Source organism: Hydra vulgaris, chromosome 09, assembly GCF_038396675.1.
Source record: "Hydra vulgaris chromosome 09, alternate assembly HydraT2T_AEP".
NCBI classification, from domain to species: domain Eukaryota; kingdom Metazoa; phylum Cnidaria; class Hydrozoa; order Anthoathecata; family Hydridae; genus Hydra; species Hydra vulgaris.
The window spans coordinates 14181830-14189295 of record NC_088928.1 but is presented as its reverse complement, the minus strand read 5'-3'; the positions used below and the strand labels follow the sequence as shown (position 1 = coordinate 14189295).

The 7466-nt window shown below is 25.6% G+C and overlaps 1 long non-coding RNA gene across 1 annotated transcript; it reads left to right on the top strand.

The window, feature by feature from the left end:
• Positions 1-670: 670 nt before the first annotated feature.
• On the top strand, positions 671-6933 carry LOC136084584 (uncharacterized). Its single transcript, XR_010640657.1, has 4 exons — positions 671-886; positions 2979-3075; positions 6183-6210; positions 6790-6933. It is a non-coding gene; the product is annotated as an uncharacterized LOC136084584 (long non-coding RNA).
• The last annotated feature ends 533 nt before the right edge of the window (positions 6934-7466 follow it).

The following is a 7466-nucleotide window of genomic DNA, read 5'->3' as shown; positions in this document are numbered from 1 at the left end:
TTAAAATTTTTGTTTACACATGTTTAATCTTTGCATGTATGCTTTTTTGATAAGTATGTGTATGTGGTAATATGTGCTTTATAGTTGTTTTATTAATGTGTTTTTAAAATAATCTAAAGTGTTTTTTATTGTTTGTGTATAGAAAATATGTGCTATATAATTGTTTTATAAATGTGTTTAGATACGTATATAAGATTAAATTTATATTGTGTTTATAGTTGGTACATATGTTTTTATTATGTTGTTTCCTTGTTTTCAAAGTATTGTGACTTGGTAAACGTATAAAGCATATTTTTCAGCCTTGCTAGCCAAGTGATGAACTTATAGCAGAGAGTTACATGACAGTGTTTAGTGTATAGCTGTTACTGCTTTATGTTTAGGTATTTCGAGCCTTAATATTAATTGTTCTGAAAATACATAATAGTGTACTTAAATAATGTTTTGCGTAAAGTTGTTACTTATGTTCTGTTACATATGAATGTTACGTTACTTAAGTTATGTTATATGCATATTATATAAACTTAAGGTGTGTACTATTATTGTGTGTTGTTGTTGTGATGTTGTTTTTTTGATATCTTTTGAGTTGATAGACATTTGGCTTACCTTAACGTTAGTGTCTATTGTTTAAATGATAAATAGGTAACTATATTATTAAATATCACAGCTTTTAATCATTCACTAAAAACTTAGACAAATTATTTTGCCATATATATAATTTGTTTTATCTTAATTTGATTTTTTATTTTTAACGCTGTTTACTACATGATTTTGCTATAAATATTTATGAATCATGATGTACCAGCACGAATTATTTTCTAAAAGCTAACATGAAATAATAATATTTGAAAACTACCACTGGTAAATCACAACAGCTTTTCTCTATAAGGTACATTGATTTTCATTTTTTGTATGTAATTTTTTTCTTATTTGTTTACTTATTCGTTACATTTTTAATATAGATTTATCATATGACGTATTTATGTGGTATAGAAGAACAAAATATTGTTAAGTTTTGTGATTTTTTGAAAAAGTTTACTTATAAATTTTTTAAAGCAACAATACTCAAATTTGCAAAAAAGTTTTCACAATGTTTTTTTTTAATTTTTCAGTGTTAGCAGTATGTTTATTATTAGATTTGCTGGTTTTTGATATGTTCTTTATATTATTATTTGCTAAGTTAATTATTTTTTTAAATAAATAGAAATGGAAGAGATTAGGCGAAATGAAATTAATAATCAATAAAATGCTAGATATGCTGCTCGGCCAGCAGCAATTAATTCGAATTCATATGAAGAGAGCTTGGTTAGGCGAGTTGTGAATAATTGTCGCAGAAATAAAAGAGATAGACTTAGGCGAGATGGAATTAATAACCAACAAAATGCTTAAAATGCTGCTAGATATGAAAGAATGCATCGTATAGCAAGAAGAAATACTATTCCAGATAATAATTATTTAGGAGAAATGAATTATATATGTCAGCTTTGTGGTGCTAAGAAATTTTCTGATGAAACTCATTTTTTATATCGCCATAATGGAAAGGTAGTATTGTTGCACCCTTCACGATTTCCACAAGATTTAGAAGATTTATTTAAAGGAAACTATGCAGTTCGAAACGTCAATCTGAATTTTTTTAAATATATTAGAAATTAAAATGCCTCTCTTTCTTTTGCTTCATTTAAAGCTGATGTAGTTCAACCCATGAACTATGGGTTGTTGTTTGTTTTGCCATCAACTTATGTAAAAAGTCCCGGAGCTTTAAAATAAAATTTTGAAGATGCTATGGCTTTATCTAAAAAGTATGTTAAGCCACATCTTTTTATTACTTTCTTTTGCAATTTAAAATAGCGCGAGATAACTGAAAATTTATATTCATATCAGACAGCAAATGATAGACATGACTTGGTAACTCGAGTATTTAAACTGAATTTAATTAACCGTCAGATTATTGAATTTGAAAAGCGTGGTTTTCAAAATGTTCATATATTACTTCACCTTGCAAATGATGATGCATTGAATGATGATGATGATTGCAAATGTACTTGTAAAAGCAAATAATATCAATAACTTAAAATCTGTAGAAATTCCAGATCCGATTGTTAATCGTGACCTTTATGACGTTGTTAAAACTTGCATGATTCATGGTCCATGTGGCATACTGAATCTACATTCTCCCTGCATGAAAGATGGGGTGAGCAGTAAAACTTATCCTAAAGAAATATGTGCAACAGATGAAAGAATTATTTAACAAATGACATTTTTTAACTGGTCGCTGTTTGCTTCTATTTTTATTAAAATAAAATCTTTCACATGTTTAACCCTTTTTAATTTACTCATTTTTTTTTAATATTTTAAGCATTGTCTTCTATTACCTGTTAAAATGCAGTACAGATATTATTGCTCCCAACATCAAGGGCGCCTGCCGGAGAGGTCCTTCAATAATTGTTGTAGTAATAGCGGTTTTGATGAGCCCTCCGTCAAGTGGAGGGCTCATCCATACCAAGGTATTGGAAGACACTGAACAAAAAACAGCAACCAAAAGGTTGCAAGATTCTTCCATGAGTGAAGATATTTAAAACTTTTTTGTTGCAGCTGTTTGTTTGGTTTTTTTTTAATTTTCAATTTTTTTTTTTAATTATTATGTTGCATATTTTATTTGCTTTTTAAATAAAACTTTAATTGCTTTTCACCAATTAAACTTAAATATAGTAAAATTAATTATTATCCAATTATCATAGTGTAATGATGCTACATTTTATTGTTAAAAACAATTAATTTGTAGTTTAATTTATTGAACTCACTGCATTCAAAATTTACTATAAGCCAAGACAATATATTTACCTATATAAATGCAATTTATTTATCTAAATTTGATTTTTTATCTTTAATATATATAGTTTGGCTCATTGAAGCATTTGTTATTTTGCTTTTTATTTAAAATATTTTAAATTTATTGTGATGTCTTTTCAATTAAACTAAAGTTTACTAAAAGCCAACATGAAAAAACGTCATCAAACAACACCGACCACCTGCATCATGACAGCAACTGAAGTATGACAATACGTTACCGATAAGCAGGTAAATAGTTGTCTAGTTTTTTTTTCTTTCTTTTATGTCTACTTACCTGTTATAATTTTTATTTTAAGTTAGTCATATGATGCATTACTGCAATATAAAAGATCAAAGTTTACGTATTTTTTTAATTTTGTTATACACATGTTTAATTGTAAATTAAATTGTTTTTGTTTGAAATGTGTTGTGCTCAAATGCTTAGTCATTGATAATAAACTAAGTAAACTTTTAATAAACTTATTTAGTTGTGTGCGTTTTTTTTTTTTAAAGAAAGATGAGTTAAGGGTATATCAAAATAATAAAAACTCCCGTTTAATATAAGTTAACTTCATATTAATCTTATAAATTATTAAAGTTCATGTTATAAAAAATATATAATCATGTTATAAAAGTTACGAGAACAAAGTAAATTTTTTCGTCAATTAAAATCATGATGAAGTGTTATTACTTTGTATCGTTAACTAAAAACGTATTATTTTTAATTTAAAAATGTCAAGGAAAATGGTTTTGCCTTACACGGAATCAATCTATGTCAGTTGTAAACTACTTTAATAATGTCAAATAATTGGAAACTTTTTTTTACCTATTCATACCTTTTATGTTATTTTTACAGATGGATGAATTTTTTCAACTTGAAGGTGTTTTTCTTAAAGTGTAAACTTTAAGGTTTCGCAACATGTAATTGTGGAAAACAGCTACTATAAATTATTTATGTAAAAGACCGACCATAACCCCTATTACGGGTTGCTTTCTGCTAGCATTTTACTAATATTAGAATATTTTATAATGTATTATAAAGTTGTAAAAAGAGATATCGTTTATCTATAGTTTTATCACAATTATTAATTATAATTTATTATATGATATTAACAATAGCATAATGCCATTGTGATATAGAATAAAAAATAGATAAAGGTGCTAATATATATTATGTATTAATAGTATTATTAAATGATGTTTCAACTTACACATTAGTGTTTTTTGTACCACAGATATACATGTTATTACATAACACTTACGATAATGGAAAACAGACTTAAACGAAGCCATAAGTATAGATAAAACAAATCTATTCTACTCGTAGATATATATCTGTTGTTATTGTTGTGGCTGTTATTATTATTGTAGATATACCTCTGTAATAGAGTCTGTTACAGTTTGCACTGATATTTTGATTTATTTAACTATGTTTTAGCAGAACAGTATACATCTTTTTGCGGAAGCGTCGTATATATGTTGAAATATATGACGCTTCTGCAAAAAGATGTATATTGTTCTGCTAAAACATAGTTAAATAAATCAAAGTATCAGTGCAAACTGTAATAGACTCTATTACAGAGGTATATCTACAATTATAATAACAACCACAACAATAACAACTGATATAAATCCACGAGAAGAATAGATTTGTTTTATCCATACTTATGGCTTCGTAGTGACAGTCATACTGGAAATATTTCAATTATCATATATATGCAAAAACAGATATTTTTTTGATGCATTTGGTCCTAATTTTTTGTCAAGTCCATCAAAATAACTGTGAACTGAAGATTTTTTATTATCAGAAGTCAAGTAATAATCGTTTAGTTATCTCTCTGTAAAGTAGATATATATCAAATAATAGTCATAAAAGAATATCAAAAATGGTGATTTTTCTGGAGATTTTTAATTTAGTTATAGTGATTCTAAATAAAAGTTAGTGTATGTTGAGCAGCCGAAAAAGAGATGCAATAAACAATAAACTACTAATTCTAGTCAAGAAAGTTTAAAACATGTGATATACCAAAAGAAGTCCAAGTAATAACTAGAACTCCATGTTAAGTCAATGTGTTTGGATTTACATAGGTTCAAGTAAATATTAACTTTACATCTATTGATATTAATATTAATAGGCTTTCAATTTATTTTATTGATAGATAAAGCCACATCTTTGGTCACTAATAAATATTGTATCTTAACCTTTTAAAGTGACTATTTATAGCAGGAATGCAAAGCCATAAAGTGTTTATGATGATAGTTTGTTTATGAGATTTTGTTGCAGAAGTTATTTGTCTAACAATAAATGGGTTAATGATTGATGAGAAACAGTAAAAAATTTTATTTTATTGTTTTATTTGTGATACATGCATTTTTCAGATATTTCTTAGGTGACATATCAAGAAATGGTGTTTTTGGTGTACTTCTATGGCTAAGAATTTACAAAAAAGAGTGTTTATGCAAATAATAATGCAAATTTAAAAACTGATGCTTAATTTAGGTCAATTATTTTAACATTGCATTAGAATAGGAACAGCAAACGCTTGCTAATAAACTGTTTAGATATGGTTTGTTCGTTTACCATGTGCAATTTGTTTCTTGGAGTGCGTTATCAATTTCTTTATTTTGTGTGAAATTCAAATAAAAATTCAAACTAGCTTAGCTTAGAAACAACAGATTTTAAATCAAATGTTGGGAACAAGACCGGTCCATTGCTTCTAACTTAGATATACAAAAGTCCTTTTGAACTAAAAAATTTAAAGGCACCAGAATTTTGTCAAAATATTTTATATAAAAGAAGTATTGTGTTAGAAAAAGTTTTAGACAATAAAATTTATACTCTGCTTTTTGGAATTTGTAAGAACTTCACACGTAGAAAATGATAATAACAAAAATTAAATAATATTATTTGCTAAGAACCTTATTGCCAATTTTATTTATAATTAATACGAAATTTGTAGTTAACGTTTCATATTGATGATGATTTAAGTATTTTAGCTTTTCTTTAAATGATACATCTGCATTTAAATTTGAAAATTTATTGTATTTAAGAAAACATAATAAAAAATGCGAAATATAATCGACTTGCAGCTAAATGACTTATTAAACGCTCTATTTTTTAAAAACCTTTAGGACAAATAATAAAATGTGTACATAATAAAATTTCGAAATTTAAAATAAATTTTTATGTATAGATACAATGTCTTTTGAGGTAATGGATTCACTTTACAACAAAGGATAGCAAAAATGCTTTTTTAGAGTTATTAGCAATACTCTTGCAACTTTTTGATATAAATTTTTTAATTTTTAATAAACTATTTTGGTTATAAATCATTACCTTTTATTTTCAATTATAGAAATTAATTTATTCCTATCAACCAAGGGGTAAGTTTTTACTTGATTATTAGTTGTAGTTTCCTTAAAGTTTTTACTTGTTTATTGTTTTGTAGTTTCTATAAATAAAAAAGTTATTTTATTCTAACTCCAATATATTAAACTCGATTTAAAAAATTTTCATGTTTAACTAGTATTGAGCTGAAAAAAAAAACGATATGAAATTATAAATATTATTGAATTCAAAATAAGCTTACTAATTTTGATACATATCAAAGTTGTTATTTAAGTTTATATATTTATTGTATTTATGTTAAGGTTGTTATTAATGAAAACTGTGTTATAAAAACTAATATTAGAACTTTTATGTTGTTTTTAATTAAGTTCTTTGATATATTTCTTATTAATAATGGCAATGAGGGCAAAAAACAAAGAATATAGAAAAAAGAATGAAGACAAGATTAAGAATACAGAAATAGCTACAAAGAATACAGTAAAGTAAAATTAGCCCAATAGTAAATTTCAAAATTTATAGGGAGCGGTTCGTATGTTATGTTAAACTGATTGCATGCATTCAGTCTTAAGTAAAAATATTTTTTTGCTTAAACTATTTTCTTTTTTATGATATAGAGTTGTTGAATTTGAAGAACAATCCAAAGTATTGTTTGTGTTCGAAGTCTTCTTTTTTTATGATTTACGACCGAATTTGAATGTAATCAAAACTTTTAATAAATCAATTGCAATTGTTTTTTTATTAATATAATTTTGGAACATAGCGTTATACTTTAATTGCATAAAAAGTTATAAATAGTAAAAAAAATGACACATTTTTATTACACAAGGTAAATATTACATTAGTATATTCTGAGGGTTGTAGAGCAATTTTTTTTATTTACAAAATCAATATAAAGTGCATTATTGCTATGTTATAAAAGCCATAATTTACGTGTTCAAATTAAACACAGTACAAGTTAATTTCATAAATTTTTTAAGTTTTAATCATTTTTTGTTATCAAATTTAAAGCCTCATGCGCGTTTGTGAAAACACGTTATAGAAAAGCGTTTTAGACGCGTGTTATGTGTTTAAATTAATATGCGTTTAAAACGTATTTTTAATACGTGTTCTACATGGTAAAATGGCAAACATATATTCTTAAAAAAAAGGTTTTCTGAAATGTTTTAAATGTGCATTTATTACTTAGAAAACGAATTACTGAATAATATCTTATTACTGTGATTTATGCGTATTTTAAAGAGCTTCAAATGCGGGTTTGATATTCTGCAGATTTCGTATTGCCTATTCTTTT